The sequence below is a fragment of the Ambystoma mexicanum genome, chromosome 10, assembly GCF_040938575.1.
Source record: "Ambystoma mexicanum isolate Mex_15411 chromosome 10, UKY_AmexF1_1, whole genome shotgun sequence".
NCBI classification, from domain to species: domain Eukaryota; kingdom Metazoa; phylum Chordata; class Amphibia; order Caudata; family Ambystomatidae; genus Ambystoma; species Ambystoma mexicanum.
In genome coordinates this window covers 1,109,887,048-1,109,905,455 of record NC_090932.1, presented here as the reverse complement: position 1 = coordinate 1,109,905,455, position 18,408 = coordinate 1,109,887,048, and the positions used below count along the sequence as shown (strand labels likewise).

At 46.8% G+C, this 18,408-nt stretch overlaps 1 protein-coding gene across 3 annotated transcripts in view; it reads right to left on the bottom strand.

The window, feature by feature from the left end:
* OGDH (oxoglutarate dehydrogenase) overlaps positions 1-18,408 on the bottom strand; it is a 1,050,082-nt gene that overhangs the window by 928,447 nt on the left and 103,227 nt on the right. The window lies entirely within an intron of this gene.

Sequence of the window (18,408 nt, the reverse complement as noted above, 5' to 3'; positions counted from 1 at the left end):
TGATGGGTGGACCGTTCCATCTGACAACTGCGCTTAGACCAGTGAGCCCTGAAAGCTGAAAACCAAGAACATTGTGGTGAAGTTAAAGTATTGGGGAAGGGAACCCTGAGACTTGAGGAACTACACTTTGTCTTGAGAACAGCATCTCAAGACCTTTTTGTGTTTGAACTATTTTGCTTGCAACCCGGAGGATTTCTTGGAACGGTTATCACCTTCAACTTGAGAAAAGTAATCTTGAGACTTTTTTGGGACTATCTTGGGCAAAGGGAAGGGGAGCTGAAAGAGCTTTGAGCTCCAGCTCCGAACTTTGAGTTTAACTCCATTTCTTCTATTATTGACATCTCTATACATTGTTTAGATTTAGTTGTGAAGGCAAGAATAGGTGTTGGACACAGGTTGTTCTGGGTGACTGAGATCCAATAATTTGTAATTAGATGCTGGACAGTGGTTCCTTGGTATCCAATGAGTATCAATTTCCAACACTTGTTGATTTATTTTTTTTCAGTAATTTAAACCTGGGTTGTCACTCTTGTGACAAACATATTCTTTGCTTAATCATGTGGTACAGCGTATGTGATATACTTCTATTCCATTAGTGCCGACACGTGTTTCAACCAATGAGGTCTTTCTCAAGGGTGCATATTTGTAACGTGAGTGAAAAAGGTGCAAAGTGAGTGGTGATAGAGGAACATTCATTGATATTTGGTTATAGCCAATAGTTGGTTGTTAGCATTTTCCGGCGAGACCATAGTTGACATGTTCATAAACAGTGTTCATAGTCCCGTGACATTTGTCCGGTGTGAGATATTCACATATTAGCAGTACATTTGTGTGTATGGTAATTGGCCACATGGGTTAAATTACAATTGTATTTTACAGTTGCCAGTCAATTTTAGTCACATTTATGCAATTGTTATTGTTCCATGGAGTTAATCGTAGAATGCAAAGGGGAACAAATTTGGCAGGTTAAAAAGATAAATTGTTCTTTAGTTGCCTTGTCTGTGGTCCAATTAAGATTTAAGCAAGCTTATGATTTAAGTAAGCTTATGACATGGGCTGTATAAAGCTTACCAATTGTAGGGTTAGCGTGTTCCTGGATGATTGGAATTGAATCTCCTATGGTCAGCAATGGTAGTGGGTGGTACCTATGGGGAAAGAGATTGATGTGGTAAAAGTATCTATGTTGGTCCGATTGCAAATAATTCCACGGTTGGCTTGAGTTTCTTATTGCCTCCATTTAGTGTAAGTCACCAGAATTTGACAATAAAAGAGCGGGGGACAGGCGCCTGATATGCCCCCAATCAGTGTTCGTTTACTGTATTAGTGGGTTTATTGACCAAGGAGCTTGCGTGCCAAACTGTAGTGATTAATATATATCCAGCGATCAATATATACAATGTAAAGTCCTTCATGGCATTTAGTGGGGTTCCATTGCGCGTGAACAAATTGCTCCTATGCAGAGGCATGTGTGTTGGCCGATCCTGTGAATTCGTGTTGGTTCCAGTATTCAGTTATCCTGTTCTTAGTGCCTATATGCAGCAGAATAGGGCCAGTTTTTAGTGCCCAACAGATTGTATGTTGCCTTAGTGATTATAGCATGCGTGCCACGTTGGGCTTCAGCTTATAAGAGGTATAGGATTCACAAGTGGTTTGGTACAATCCTGTTTTCAGTTGGGAGGTTTCCAAATTAAGCTTGCATGTGAGCGCTGTAATCCTATGGAGTTTCATACACGACATGGTGCCCAATTAGTTTCAGCATTTGTTCACGCGCAATGGAACCCCACTAAACGCCATGAAGGGCTTTCCTTTCCTCTGTTGTCTGTCTTGCTTCATGATGCCTTCACAGTACCCGTAGGACAAGTTATTGCCTAGAAGGAACCCGGTGAAAGGATAAAACCAGGTAGTTACAGCTAATGTGTTCCTTACTTGTAGTTTACAGGCTTTAACCGACACTGCGCCAGCCTCTGTAAGGCACTCTGTAGTATCTGGGAACCTCAGGTAAGGCAGCCAGCTCTCAGGAACCACACAGGCGTCAGCCAAGTACAAAATGAAATGTACGTTAATGCTTAGAACTCAGGCAGGAAAGTTACATGGGAGTAAAGGGTTAGAAATCCTTCTGCTGCAGGTTCCCATCTCCAGGTCCCCACAAACAGTCATCCCAGCCCTCGTGCAACATTCCCTCTGGTGTACCTAAGGTGGCTGACCCACACAGACAGCAAGCAAAACATTAACTTAGTAAGCCAACATGCCAAGCAAGCATGCCAGACAACACACACTTGTTGCCAGACTACCTCCAACCCAGCCCCAGATGATTTATGGTAAATCACAAAAAGAAGTGCAACACTACACGTGTGTGTTGTACTGGTCACAAGTCCCAGCTCTGAGAGGCAGCCTTCTCTAGAGAGTAAGGACAGCCATGCTGAGCAATCACTCTGTCCCTGCACCTTGACTAGAACGACTTCGATTAGAATCTGCATTTGGTGCACAAATGAGTCATCCTTACGATAGTCGCGCTGCTTTAAGTAGCTAAGTTCAGCATTTCAAGTTTCCACCCACAAAGGTGCCTTTTGCAAGAACCTTGGGAGATAAAAAATCACCAGGGATAAGCAGCCTTGCAGAGGTTGACGTCACTAGCTCGAATGCGGACATTCACAATGCCCCGATCGACCCAAGCAACACGATTCCATAAACAAAACGCCAGGTTGCTCAGGAACATTCTGGTTAATATGTTTTTTGTACTTCAATCCTAGTCGTACAGAACCAGATGAGCCGATTTTGCTGAAGATCTCTCTACATTCAGAGATATAAAACTGGTCTACTTCGAGATATGCTAAGTAGCCCAGTTCAAGATAATCTGAAGTGCACATGCGTGTCCATTCCAAGAGGATATGGTGAAACAGAAAGGCAACAGCCACTGGCAAATTCAACAAAAAATGCAATGAAAACTTGCCAGAGAAAGGACTCCCAAAATAATCGAATTCGGCGAGAAAATAAACATGAATAAACTGAGAATGTTTGTAATACCATACGAAGATATGCACTGCCACTGCAGGGGTTATATTAATTCTGAATTTTACGAGTTGTACTAAAATACACACGCACTAAGCGGGGCCCATAATAGTTGCAGTGCCGCACACGCCCAAGCAGGTGGGTTTCAGCCTCCATCCAGCCGGTTTCAGAGATAAACCTTGTACAAACTCAACAGGTTAAGTTTGGCTTCAGCCAAAATGTAAAAATGTAAAATGCAAAATGTGCTGCCAAGGTGCGCATATGTACAGCCCCCCGAAAGTCGACCAATGACAAAATACAAATTCGACAAACTGGTTTACATTTTACCAGGGCAGGGCGCAGGCTATCGTGCTGTTTTCGGGTGGCAAGCACTATAACAAGCTGGTATAAGCAGAGATACCGCAGTAACAAAGTGCTTTTCCGACAACACACCAGCGCTTACTTTACCATTCGCTGGTAAACACTTACTTCTCTGTCTGAAGCCCAGCAATTAGATGATGTGTCCCTCTGCACTTTTTCTTAAGTGCAGATGTGTGGGAGCAAGTAGAGTGCACATTTCAGATTGCTGTTTGGGCTGCACCCTTACCGAAACAAAACCCAGATCATCTGAGACAGCCGTGAGGTGCATAGACTATAATGGAGCGGTTTCCCCAACGCAAACTCCAATGGAAGATGTGCCTCTCCTGCAACTTAATTTCTCACAAGCATATCCCCTGCCCCAAACCAAAGAGTTGAAAGCGGTCCTCAGTGTGCGATTAAAATTGGCCAGAAATGGCACATTCACAAAACTGGTGCCTCCTTCCATCAGCCCAATCTTGAATCTCCATACTAAGAAAAACCCAAATAAAGCTATGCAGCAGGGGTTTACGGCTGCAGATTATCACGGGATAGACTGATTTGCCTCTCCAGAGCAAAGCAAAGAAAAGCAGCTAGCAGGAGAGCTCAAACGCAACCGACTAATTAAAACTATTAAGGACACTGGCCAAGGTCATTTATTTTCAGAAAGAAGGGAATTTACTCGCATATTTAATGGTCTATATAATGTAGGGAGAAAGCGATTTATTTACAGACAGCAATTCCACTGAACCAGAAAAGTTTATTTACGATATGTGGACAAGACCAGCAACGCTGAGTGACCCAAAATATTGTTTGGGGCAAACGGCACTTACCTAAACCACCTCCCGCTCCTTCAGGCCACTCCCAGCACGCTTTTAACCATGCTCCTTTACTGGGATCCCCTACTCTGTTTCACATTCCCACTTAAAGCACTACAATTACTGAAGAGGAAACCCCTACAATCTCATATGGAATCGACATGGAACCAGCAGATATAGACAATCAGAAATGGTCTGTGCAGGAATATCTACCGGAGCAAACCCAAAAGAAGTACAGAAGACATACCATGAGCTCCCTGCCTCAAAATGATGATTTCTAATCATCATTTCAAACTCATTTGAGGAAGTTGAACACGGTCAAAGTAGTGAGAATAATTGCACAATTTAATCTCTTGGATTAACAAACCTAGTGGCACTCCAGACAGGAGGGAAAACAAAGGAAGCCACAGACACCAACTATTTCAGATTCAGTAAAGGAAGCAGAACTTGGTGACCTTCCACCTACATAATGTTGAATGTGCAATTACAGCTAGAAACAGTTACCAGTAAACTTGGGGCACACCAGCAAAATCACGATGGCTTTTCAGGAACAAAAGAAGTCAGTTAAATAAAGTGAGCAGAGGGAGATGGGGCCCTTGTTCAGAGTGATGCTGAAAGTAAAATATCACAGAATAACCCATAATCTACCAAATCAAACCTGTACGGACAATTACCCATCCCCCTACTAGATCTTCGGAAAGGCGTCTACTGGCATCTAATCTCTGGGTTTCAGAGCCTAAACCAACCAATGCAACCATCAAATCACACAGGCTTGCTTCACAGGCCACGGCGGAGTACAGCAATCTCTCTCGTCTGTGGTTCAATAGGGCAGGAGCAATCCAATGCACGACACTCTAAAGTACAGGTCAGCAGTGGGATAGTGAGTAAATGTATTTAGCTAGATCGGCAGGTTTGTTTAAAAGGGTTTCTACCAACGTCCAGAAAAACAAAACGCATTGAAAACACCAGCAGCGTACTCGAAAACATCGCTGCTCATAGACCGTGTTGTTGTTCAGATACTTATTATGCTGACTGTTATTTTGAAAATGTATGGAATTCCAATAACAAAACATGGCCTAAGGAAGGAGCAACCAAGGACAGAGACCGGAGGCGGCCTAAAGCATTGCTCGATGCTGGGAGTATTGGTTCATGAGGCATACGTGAATCTTGTTAAACCGTCAATTATACGGGGGTTTATAACTGGGACTAATGGGGAGGATAGATGTTTGTTGAAAGGTGTTATATTTTACCTATCCTGTGTTTGTAGATATTGCCTATTTATGTGCGAATCTGTATCTGGAATGTTTGTATTAGAGTGTTCCACCAAGAATGTTACTGTGCAAGTGCCAAGATTCTTATAGTTACATTTGGAAACTGAGCTTGGCACAGGGCGACCTTTGGATGTTTCTTTCCCTTATGAACTTGTCTAAAATGTAACCTTATGTCCTTACCTGTATATCTCGAACCTACTAAAACTACCCAACTAAAACAAGGCTCCCGAGTGGTTATTCAACCCCATAACCATCACAACAAAAAGGCATTGTGGTCTTCGTAGTTCTGTTTCTTAATGCTGTGGCGCTACATTTTGTAACACATGCTAGGAAGCCTCGTGCCAGAGACACCAATAGAGAATTTGGAGGAATGGTCTTTGAGCCCTGGCCATCTTAGGTACAACTACCATTAATACAATATGGCTGAGCACAATCGTGCAGCATAGGGATACATAGAGCCGTAAAATAGATTTTGAATGCCCCTGGATGCTCAGATTGCTCGAAGAGCACAGTAATTGCATGTGCACTGCTGCGGTTTTTAGCTTGGCGCAAGTGATTGAGTGCACTGCTAGGACGCTTTCGGGGCAGCAGATAGTGTGGACTGAGAAGATTACTTTGTGGGGGGCAATAGGTGGGGGGGTGCGCGCCGAAAGAGGGAGAGGAACAGGTGCTCGGACCATGGAGCAGTGTACTGTTTATCGTGACATGCGTTCAGTGCCGGCCTTAGTGACAGCGCCCCGGGCAGATTACAATTTGGTGGCCCGCACCCCCGGATCAAATGAGGGAGTGTGGGGGGGCGAGGGGGTGGCGCCAAATGGGTTTTTTTGTCGTGGGAAAAAGGTCATTTTAAAATTAAATGCACTCGTGGGAGCCGGCGCATTCAACAATAGGGTGCTGCAGCACCCTATTAAGATGATTAGCGACCCAATCCTGCGCCGGAGCAGGGTGGTAATGATCAAAATGACACTTCTCCAACCACGCCAGTTCGGGGTAGCCCTTTTAAGGCTGCCCCGAGCTGGCGGCCTGGGTGCTAATAGCGCCCCGGCAGTCACCCGGCCCGCCCTGCCCTAAGGCCGGCTGTGCACCCGTTTGACTGGAAAAGGGCACGCAACCACATGAGCACATGTCCTTTGGTGCAAATATACATTTTACGGTTATAGCTTAATAGGCAATGGTTTCCCTTTGCGATGACGCGATTTTGTTCAATCACGTAACAGGGGGACAGGGATTAAGGAGGTACCATTCTCTACATGTCTACATGTCTAAGGATAAATATGGCGAGGACCCACTAGAGAAGATCTGGCAGGACAACCATGTCTCATTTGTAAAGAATTCCCACTCTCAGGCAGTGGATAAAGCTTTTGAACAAAAACGGTCCTCCATCTTTCAGACTATTCAGGCGTCAGCCTTAGGAAATCCCACTGCTCTCATATTTGATCAGTCTTCGGGGGCAGGGCAGCATGGGATGGAGTCCAGAGAAAACCCCTTGTTATTATTTATTGTTAGGGTATTTATGGGGCGTCGTCCTAGCTTCGTGTAGCAATGAGTGCTTTACAATCCTAGCGGGAAGAACAAGGAAACACCCTCCTGTGGCTTTTGCCCTCACACAGTGACCACAAGGCTGGGGCGGTGTAGGGTCAAGTCCATGGTAGAGTTGCTGCGGCACCTGCAAGATCCTCGGTCTGGAGGAGGTCCAGAATCAGGCCAAACTAGGGGTTTGATATTTGTACCAGGGGACTCGGGACCCCGCCCCCACCCCACCAACATGATTTCAGATTGGTTAAGAAATAATACCAGTGGAGATCGTACTCCGCTAGGCCCAGGGGACCCTTCAGTTCTCCAAGATGCAGTAGGAAACTATCTTTTGACTGGAACTAGGCACGGCCCAAATCTTGGGAGTGGGTGTCTTCCCAGTCAGCAGGGGATTAGACTGGGGTTTTCATTAGAAACAAGATGGTACCAGCTGGCAGAAACGGAATTAAAGTTAAGTGTCACGCTCCTCCGTTCCTCATGGTTAAAACCTCTACCACGAGCAAAGAACCAAAAATGATATCTTTTAGCGGTACAGGAGGGAAATGTCGAAAGGGTTGGATAGGGCCTGGCAATCATCTCAGAACAGATTGTTGAACACAATAGGCCCATTTGCTAAGATCTTAGATGTGACAGGATCAGGATCCTGTCAGTGGAGGCCACAGGCCCTAGTTCCTCCCCATCCCCCCCCCTCCAGAGTGTGCTTTGTATACGACTTTTGGTACCTGTGACGAATCCAGGGAATTTGTACTAGGTAGGCGAGCCTGCTAGTAAAGCCCTCCTTCGGGGGTTGGGTAAGCAGGATCTCACTGGGAATGATTCCCCACTAGGGGGCAAGGACTCACAATCTCAGAAGACAAAGATTCCATGTTTTCATCCTACATGGTAATTGATAATTATGATGACAGGACAAAACCTTTGCCTGGAATTAACGTGTTTGTTCAATCCTCCCCAAAAAAGTTAATGGGACGGAGCTTCTCATTGGGAAAAACTGCAAATAACTAATTCACGCAGCAACCAGAGAGCGAGGGGACGCAAGTGCCAGCAACCAGAGACCAGATGCGCAGAGCGGATGCACACTGGAGGTGGGACCCCTAATGGTACGTAGTTTGGTAGTGGCCGGCCGAACACTGCCGAATCCAGAGAAGTCGGGGGAGTGAGGCTCCTAGCTCTAGACCAAGAGCACCAGTAGAAGCTGCAACAAACAAGGCTGCCGCAGCAGAGGGGAGGCAGCTATTGTCGGATGCCAGAAATCTACATCCCTCAGAGAAAGAAGTAGTTGACAGAGCCTTCACCCCTCCAAGGAGAAGACGGTGGGATCCCAGGTACTCAGTAGGAAGGCTGGAGAGAGAAGCAGCAGTATTGTTCCACAGCACCAAAGGGGAAGCGCCAAACGCTTGGACTCCAAGATACTGTAAAGCACTAAAGAGAAGGAAGCTCAAACAAGTCAGAAAAAGGGGACGAAGTACAGAATTCTTTCATAAACCAGAATGTTAAACCTGAAGAGAGACAAGAGTAGCTGAGAAGGAGTAAGAAGGAAGGGGTAGTGGGCCTGAAGGAGATGCAAGTCAGCTAGCTGCATAATGTCACAGAGACATTTGAAAATAGTGAGCTAAATGGGGGGGAAAGTGCTCCGATAAATCCAGGAGAATTTATCACTTAGCATACTCTAAAAATGAATACATAGCATAAGATAAACATACGAAATGGGTTCATCTAAACTGGGAGAGACGCAGGAAATCACCATTATTAATTTATTGAAGCATAATCAACGTTTTTGCTTTGACTGTTGAATTAAGAAATCATTACTTTGAGGATATGTTAACCTGTTGCAGCTAAAGGTTAATGAAAACAGGTTCCTGAAACAACGGCTGGACCATTCATTGCCTGCTGCCAATTCTGCTGTCCACCAGGAGTTAGGACGTACTAATTCATTGGATGAGTTTAAAGTGGAGCCTTTTTGCCTATGGTCACGTATTTGGGGAAATCCTAAAGCTGCCCTCTCTCTCAGCAAATCATTTCTTGGTTTGTGAAATCTAAATGTATTTTGTTATTCCCTGGTTTGCTCACATCAAAAAGTTGACAAATTCGATCAATTGCAATTCCTTGCTGACTAAACCAGACCTAATAAAATTAAAACGAAGATTCCAAAATGGCGGCCGGCAGGAGGAGGACGGGTGTAGGGGTCTCTCCCTGCTGGGCCGGGCCAATTAAGCACTTCAACATAGCATTCAGGGTGGATACCCGCCCTGACGGGACATCATTGCAGGCAAACATTCGTTCCAAAACATCAGGGACAACTCCCGTGGCACAAGCAGAGAAACTTCGAGGCCCAGTGCGAGCAAGAACCAGAGGCGGAGAGCCGGATCAAGATAAAATGAGGCTGTGTTGCGAAGCAACGCTGGGAAAAGAAGAGGAAGGCCCAATTGCACACAGAGTGGTAAGGGGGGGCGTCTCCGTGGAAGGGACGAGCAGCGGCACAGCAGGGATCACAGGAGGGACCTCCCTATCGGTGAATCAGGACTCAAGAAGGTCAGACTGGGAGGGGGACCTCCGGTGGAATGCATACGAGATCGGGGTGAGGGCCCCCCCCACCTTGCCGGGCCCCCTCCAAACACAGAGGCACTATGCCCCCCGACAAGAGACTTCCAGTCGGGGGAAATCAGTTTGCTTAACCCACTGCAACGGTCCAGCGATACAAACTTTAAAAAACACTGGTACAGCAGCGCAATACAAACACACCCCCCACCCGCCACAGGGAGCCGTACGAGGGGGAAAACGCACGGAGGCCTCCCCCGCTATGCATAGCAGCAACATTATCATCAGAGCTCACTAACCTAGGTCCACAAAAGTAGCTGGTGTGCAGCGCCAGGATTGAAGAGCTCCAACAGTGCAGTTGGCTCATGCCCAGTCAGAGGAGAGGGCCATCCAAGCTTCATAACACAGTTTGGGCTCAGATATAGTGGTCCCTCCACCAGCAAGACCCCACAGGGACAGCAGCAGGGGTGGGGGGGGGACAGCGGATGCACAAGCCGGCTCTTCAAGGCACAGGTGACTCTTGGAAAGGAGGGGGTCCTCAGACTTACATTGCGGATAATGCCTTAAGCAGATAGAAAGGATCCCAGCCCACGAAACGGCCAGCAGCAAGTAAGTCAATACAGAGGGTTTAAAACCAGGGGAGATACAAAGGTCAAGTGAATCCAGCAAAAGGGGTGATACAAAAACCGGGCTTAAGACCGCAGCAAATCAGGGACAAGTGACACACCTAACTGCCCCTCTACACCCCCCCCCAACTGGCCAAGGCATATCACTCCTTATCCCGAAAGCAGACTGGGATAGGTACAACAGCAGGAGTTCCTACCCGGAGTCAAAACGCAAGCAGGAGCGTGAGCTCACAGGACATTGTAGACTAGGGACACAAAAACACAGGAGAGAAAAAGCCAGACTCAGCACCACAAGCAGCAAGGCAAACCCAGTTAAATAAAAGTGAAAAAATAAACCTGCCACTGCACGCCGCCAGCACTCACAAATCCAAATAAGCGAAAGGAATCCTGAGTGAAACCCTGCAGCACAGGGACACCCCACGACCTGGCACATAAGACGGATAACAGGAGCAATTAGAGGCTGCAACAGTAGCACCGATGTCAAAATCTAGACAAAAAAGCCACAAACCCAGCCCAATCCCCTACCCAAGGGAAACAGGCCAAAAGCCTAAAACGGCTTTGGAGTGTAAACGACACATCGACAGCCGGAAGGAGGATTGGGGGGAGGGGAGGACACAAGAAACTCTTGCTCAGGACAGGGAAAACATGGTCGACACAACCATGACAAAAAAGGACATGCTAAACTGCTTTAAAGAATTCCAGAATCAATTTTTACTCTCCGTCCAGGAACAAATTCGAACATTAAAAGAAGATATGAAGCAATCCTTGCAGGATGTCAACTGGAAGAGAGGACAGACACATTAGAAAAAGCAGTACAGCAAGGATGACACTCATAAATCGGATGAAGTGCTGGTATGCTGGAACAACTTGCACGCATTTCCAACAATCTGTAACTCCAATGCGAGGATTGAGAAGATCAAATATCAGGATAAAAAATTGATCAGAAACAGTCGAGGACAGAGATCTGTCAGAAACAATCCTCCAACTCTTTGTGGAAATTCTAGCAGAAGAAACAGAATCTCTGGTCCAGTTTGATAGAATCCACTGAGTGGGACCACGAAGACCGCCCGAACCAGGAGCACGCACAAGAGACGTGTGGATGGCAATTTGGTCCTACTCCCAAAAGGAGCATATTCTGCAAAAAGCAAGAAAGGCAGGCCCTCTGTAAATAGATGGTCAGGAAGTACAATTATACAAAGACCTTGCCCAATCCATGCTCCTGAAGAGAAGGAAAATGGGCCCAGTAATACAACACCTGCAGACCAACCAAGTGTGCTACAAATTGACTTTTCCATTCGGACACCTATTCACATGGGAGGGGAGGCAACACAGGATCACCTCATGTGAGGAAGGGGAGCAAATCCTAGGCCTGCAGCAGAACGATGGAGATGAGCAGGACCATACCCAAGGAAGCGCCAACACTCAACAAATTGGAAGGCTGGAAAACGGTTGTGAGAAAGACTAGAGGAGGAAGGAGAAAGTGAAAACAATACTCCCCCTAAAAGTCACACGACAGAGCGGTAGGCAAGGAACAAATTCATCTATGGCGAGGGGGTGGGGACCCAATCTTTCAACTCAAGGCTCAGAGGAGTAGGAGGAAAGGCGAAGTTTTAATCATTCGTGAGGTTTACGACCCACCACAAACTGAACCGGAGGCTGATAAGGGGCCAGGAGCCAGGGACACCACATGCGAGCACTCCTAGGAACCTAGTCCCTCAGGGGGAAGGGGAAGTTGGGATCGGGCCAGGACAGGAAAATGAGCAAGAGGGGGGAGGACACCAGGACAGCACACAAACCCATATAGCGGAACATGGATAGTGGGAGCCCGAAACCGATAAATGTCCTGTCATAAAAGGTTAGGGGAATGAACAACCCAATTAAAAAGGAAGAAACTTGAGCGCCAGGCTTGGTGACTGCATGCAGATATAATATTGTACCAGGAAACCCGTATAAAAAAGAAAGCTAAGGCACAGGTCAAAATCAGGGGTGCTTCCCAATTGCACCAGGCAACAGGGTGGCGAAAAGAGCAGGGGTCCTTACAGCTATACAAGACAGACTCAATGCTCAAGTGCAGAATTCCCTGGCAGATGGGGAAGAACGCTACCTCTCCCTTAATGTAAACATAGGAGGCAAGCAACTTACATTAGCCTCAATTTATGTGCCCAATACGGGACAAGATGCTAGGGGGCAGGGGTAAATCTCAATTTAGCGTGGGACCCCAGCGGGATTTAAAACACGAACAGGGGCGACAGCCCCCTCAGCGGCCCTGAAGAAAGCCTTCGAAACTCTAGCACTCCGGGGATGTCTGGCACGCTAAGAAGGGGGAAACACAGGGAGTCACCGACTTCTCACATGTACACAACTCCCAACCCAGAATAGATTACGTTTGGGCATCTATGGGCCTAGTTGGGGAGGTGGTAGATTTGGAAATGGGTCCAATATCCCTCTCAGACCATGCCCCAATAACAGCATAATTTAACTTCAACAGGCCAGGGAGAGGGGTCTGGTCATGGAAATTCCCAGTAGAGATCCTTCACAACAATATTCTAGCGGAAACAATTAAGGGGAAGATACAGCGATACTTTACTGAAAATGTTACAGGGGCAACCCCCCCCTCCCCCAAGAGTGTAGTATGGGATGCCTTTAAGGCAGTGCTATGAGGTGACCTGATGGCAATGAAAGCACAAAGAGACAAGCAAAGAAGAAAGCAGAAGGAAGAATTGGAAGGGGAACTGGAAGGAGCGCAGAATGAACTGGCAAAAAACCCATGTAAAAAGACACAGACAAGGACAACTGGGCCCGATACAGAACAAGAAAGCAGAATTAGCCCTATTAAGTCTAAAACACAGGTATTACATCAGCGCCAACAAAGCGGACAAGCTACTGGCAAGAGAACTCTCTGAGAAGGGGCACAAGACTATCGCACAACTAAGGGATAAGGGATAAGAATGGACAGATGAAAACAACTAACAAGGACTTGGGAGAAATAATGAGAGCATATCATCAGTCCCTATACAAGATAAACAGAAGGCATACTTGGACAACCTCTCTCCCCCCGATCTCTTCAGGCAATCAAAAACCTCCTGCGAAACAAAGCGCCGGGCCCAGATGGATACCCAGACGCCATCTACATAAAATACAGGGAAGTGCTCGCCCCAATACTGACAAAGCTATACAACAACTTTAGAACACAAGGGAACATCAAAGACTCCATGAATGAAGCAAAACTGATCATCTTCCCCAAACCTGGAAAAGGCCCAACATTGCCAGGCATACCGCCCAATAGCCTTAATCAACCTGGACGCCAAGCTCTATACGAACATTTTGGCAGAGAGACTTACACGACTACTCCTAACACTCACTGGACAAGATCAATCAGGATTCATCCCCACGAGGCAGACCGCAGATAACACCCAGAGGGTATGCCACCTCAGAGAAAGTAGAACACACCCGCACCCCAGCCATCTTAGTGTTCCTAGATGCAGATAAACATTTGACAAGAGTAGAGTGGACCCAACAATTTCACACTTTGGAGGGAATGGGATTTGGCCCGCACTTTATGCAAATGATAAAAGCAAACTACAAACGCCCTCACTGAAAGTTTCCGTCAAGGAAGGTACCCCTGACCAGAGGTACGAAACAGGGCTGCCCTCAATCACCCCTGCTGTATGCATTATTTCTGGAACCTTTTTTTTTTAATTTGGTTTTATTAGTTTTACAAGAACAATAAAACAAAAAACAGACAGACATTAAACAAAAAGAAATATACGTTGTGTAATACACCACCCTTAGCACATGGTAGCTCAATTAAGACAGAACATAGTGTCATTTGAGTCCTGTAATTTGGCAGTAGTTCCATGTTTCTGGGTGTATCACCCCAACTATTAGCTTCGACCCACTCCCACCCCCATCCCCTACTTGGATTAGCATACATCTTATGAATAATTGCATAACGTGAGTACTAGAAAGGCACAGTAAACACAGTTCAAGTGTCTGGCAGCACCGTCACCACTGAACCGGAGTCTTCTCCCACTTTGATATCCTTGGGTTTTGCATCTTGAGTCAGGGCCTTGGGGGCTCCTCCAATTGGGAATCATAGGCGGGTGCAATATATTTATTCCTGAAGTCCATCCATAAGGCTTCACATTTGGCCGCTTTATTGTGTAGGGAGGCAGTGATTGTTTCCAAGTAGATGTTGGAGGCCAAGTTGATCCATTCGCTCTTTTGTGGAACTGTTGGGGATTTCCATTTAATCACTAATAGGGCTCTCGCAGCCAACAATAGTTGGCAGGCTAGGCATTTCACCCTGAACCAGTCATCTTCGTCCTTTTCGAGGCCGAACAATAGGAGGTAGGGGTCAACTTCCCTTTGAATCTCGTCTACTTCCTTGATCCATCCCAGGACCTCGGCCCAAAACACTTTGATGTACGGGCAACCCCACCACATGTGCCAATAATTAGCATTTACCACATTTTCTCCAACATCTCGGGCTCATTGTTTGAGACATTTTAGAAAGTCTAAGAGGATCATATTGCCACCTGTGCAAAAGCTTAACTGCATGGAGTATATTGGTTGGATATGGAGGTTTTGGGTGCAGCTCTACACATTAAGTTCCATTGGTCAGGAAGTATCTCTTCTCCAAAGTCTTTTTCCCATCTGGCCCTGAGGGGGATCTGTTGTTCCCTCTCCTGCCGCTATTAGTTCCTGATACATCACGGATATTAGGCCTTTCATTTCAGATCTGGAATCCAAAAGTTTCTCAAATGGGGTAAGATCTCTTTTAAGCTTTTCTCTCCATTCAGGCTTTGTTAGTACCCCTTTTAATTGGATAAACTGCATTGTAGATGGAGTGCCTATACCCAAGGCCTCCGTCAGATCTGGTAGCGTGATGAACGAATCCTTTCTTTGCAGTTGCCCCACCCTTTCCAGGCCCGTCTCATACCATGATTGGAACCGCTCCACATTGGGAATAGGATTGTTTATGCCGGGTGACCACAGGTGACTGAGCGGGGATGGCCAAGTGGTGATTTTGTGCATCTCTTTGCCAGTTCGCCATATGCTCCATATAGTGCTCAGTATGGGGTGGCCTTTGATTCTCCTTTGTACCCTTTTGTATGGGGTCCACAACCATTCTGAAACCGTGGCGGGGGACAGGTAGTGAGTGTTCATTTGTACCCATTGGAGGTTCTTATGGTCCCTAAGGTGTGGAATTAGGACATGCAAATGAGCAGCTTTATAGTAGGTTCTCAGATCAGGGAGCCCCATTCCTCCCTTGTCTTTGGGGAGTACCAACGTATTATATGAAATGCTCGGTTTCTTCCCCTGCCAGATGAATCGCATCATGATCTTTTTGGCCTCCATGAAGAACTCCTTACGTATCTCGATTGGCAACATCTGAAAGGGATACAGGAATCGGGGGAGGCATACCATTTTGACGGCGTTAATGCGCCCCAGCCAAGAAAACGTGAGTTTGCTCAATGTTTTGAGGTCCGTCTCAAATTGCCGGAGAAGCGGGGGGAAGTTGACTTCATAGAGGTCATTCAGGGTTCTAGTGATCTGTATACCCAGATATTGCAGTGTTGTGTGTTCCAATTTGAGACCTAGTGAGAGGAACCCGACATTGTTCTCCTCAGGGGATCCCTGGAGAGGGAAGAGTATGTACTTGGATTTATTTACTTTGAACCCAGAGAACCAGCCATATTCGACTATTAGGTCAAGCGCGCGCGGGATGGAGTCTGTAGGATTTGTTATGTGTAAAAGAATGTCGTCTGCATATAGTGCTGCCTTATATTCCACCGTCCCTAATCTCATTCGCACTATATTGGGGTGGTCTAATTTTTTGTGCCAGTGGTTTGAGGGAGAGTGCGAACAGGATCGCAGAGAGGGGGCATCCCTGCCTGGTCCCTCGTTGCAATTCGAACCATCTGGAGTATTCCCCCATTTACAAATATCGACGCCTTGGGGGAGGTGCATATTGCTCGTATCCCATCTCGAACTTTCGGGCCCATCCCTACTTTCTGTAGGACTGCTCCCAGAAACTCCCATTCCACTCTATGAAAGGCTTTCTCTGCATTGATTGACAGGAGGACAGGATCGCGGGGGAAGCTGTGAGCATCATGGATGAGGTGTAATGTTTTGCGCATGGTATCGGCTCCTTGTCTCCCGAAAATAAACCCGACCTGGTCATGGTGGATCAATCGGGGCATTAGGGTTTCCAGTCTTGCAGCCAGTACCCTAGCATAGATCTTGGCGTCGAGATTAAGGAGGGACATGGGCCGGTACGATCCGCAGTGTTTGGGGTCTCTCCCTCCCTTGGGAATCACTTATCTGCGCCCTTATAAAAGAGTCTGGTGCGACTCCAGTGTCTATGATCTCATTAAAGAGTTCCGTTAGGAAAGGTGTTAATTGCCCACTAAAGGTTTTGTAGAAGCCGGCAGTAGAACCGTCTTCACCTGGAGATTTCCCCAGCGTTAGTCTTTTGATTGCATCTTGGATCTCCTGTTCGGCTATCGGAGTATAAAGGAGCTCAGCTTCTGTGTGCATTATTGTGGGCATAGTGATTGAGGATAAGTAGGAGGTTATGTCGGATTGGGCAGAGGTAATTTCAGAGGTATACAGGTTTTCATAAAAGCTGGCGAAGCACTCAGGTATTGGGCAGGGAGGGTGAGCCGTGGGGGTGGGGGTCTCTATTATCTGCTTCACCTTGCGTTCCGCCCTTTGTTCCCCAAGTCTGGCCGCTAATAGTGCATCAGCTTTGTCCCCCTTTTCGTAAAAGTTTTTGACTGAGAAATTGCAATTTGCGTGCCACTTGTCGTGTTCTAACAGCCGTAATACCCCTCTTTTGCGTTGGGCTGCATCTATTTTATCAGAGTCCACCACTGTGTTCCCGCTTACTTCCTCCTCTAGCGGATGTATTTCATTACGCAGTCTATTTTCTACAATCTTACGTTCCCTCTTCTTAGAGGAGCCCTTGCGTATTATGCCTCTCCACGTGGCCTTCCCAGCTTCCCAGATCGTTTGTTTGGAGACTTCCCCATTATTGTTCATTTTGAAATATTCATCAATCTCAGTTTCCATCTCGCTTTTAAAAACCACATCTTTCCAAAGGGACTCATTGCATCGTCAAGCCCCCCCCCCCCGAGTAACAGGTAGGTCGGCCCAGTTGATATCTGCTAATACCATGTCGTGATCTGACCACGTTATCGGAATGATTTCGGAGTAACACGTAGTGCCTGTGAGGTCAGCCGTGAGAAATATATAATCTATACGTGTAAATGTGCTGTGGGGGTTCGAGTAGAAGGTGGATCCACTTTCTCAGGGGTTCAGAGCTCTCCACACATCTTTTAGTTCATATAGTTCCATAATGGCGGACAATTCAGTAAGGACTCCTATGTTGAATTGCCGTTTCCGGTTTACCTGGTCTCCAGTCCATGTACGGGTCTGCCCATTGGTTCATGTCGTCTCCTAGAATAATGTGCCCTGCAGCTTCTAGCATTATTTTAGGGATCGTTTTCCTAAGGAATGCGGCCTGTCCGCTGTTTGGTGAGTAAACTGTGGCAATTGTGACCTGGACTTTGCAATTTTCCCCACTATCAGGAGGGCTCGTCCACTTACATCAGACCATGTCTTTTCCAGCTCAAATCTAATTCCCTTCTTGAGTAAAATTCCGACCCCTCCTTTCCTGAGTGGACCAGAGCCCCAAAATTCCGTGCCTCCCCGCCTCCCCAGAATGCTCCGCTCTTCTCCCTTTGCAAATTTCGTCTCCTGGAGGAGGAGAATGTCTATGTCGGATCTGCGGAATTCTCTATGCACCAGTGACCTCTTAGTTGGTGAGTTCAATCCCTTCACATTGATGGTCCCAATTCTGAGCAGGCCCCTGTCTTTAGACTTGTCGGGGGCTGCCATCAATGGCAGGATTTGTGGGGGTTGCTCACTTTCGGCAGTCAGACGAATATGTGATTTCCGAGTGTCACATTGTCTTTGGTGTATCAGATGATGCTAGTACGTTTCCCAAGTGTCCGTTATCCCTTCCCTCCTTCTGCCTACCCCTCCATAGTTGGTGGCGCTCGAGTGAGCCCAGGAACTGAGGGTGCTGCATTGGCAGCTTTTGACGGCGTCCAGAACGGACTTGGTGACAGTGTTCAGTCCATTGTCGGACCATCAGTGGGTAGCGTTGCCTCACGGTCCCAGTCAAACATACCATCTTAACCTAAGGGTGAGCCCCTATCTCATTCCCCCCTCCTCCCCCAACATCATGTAATTCAACAGGAACAACAATAA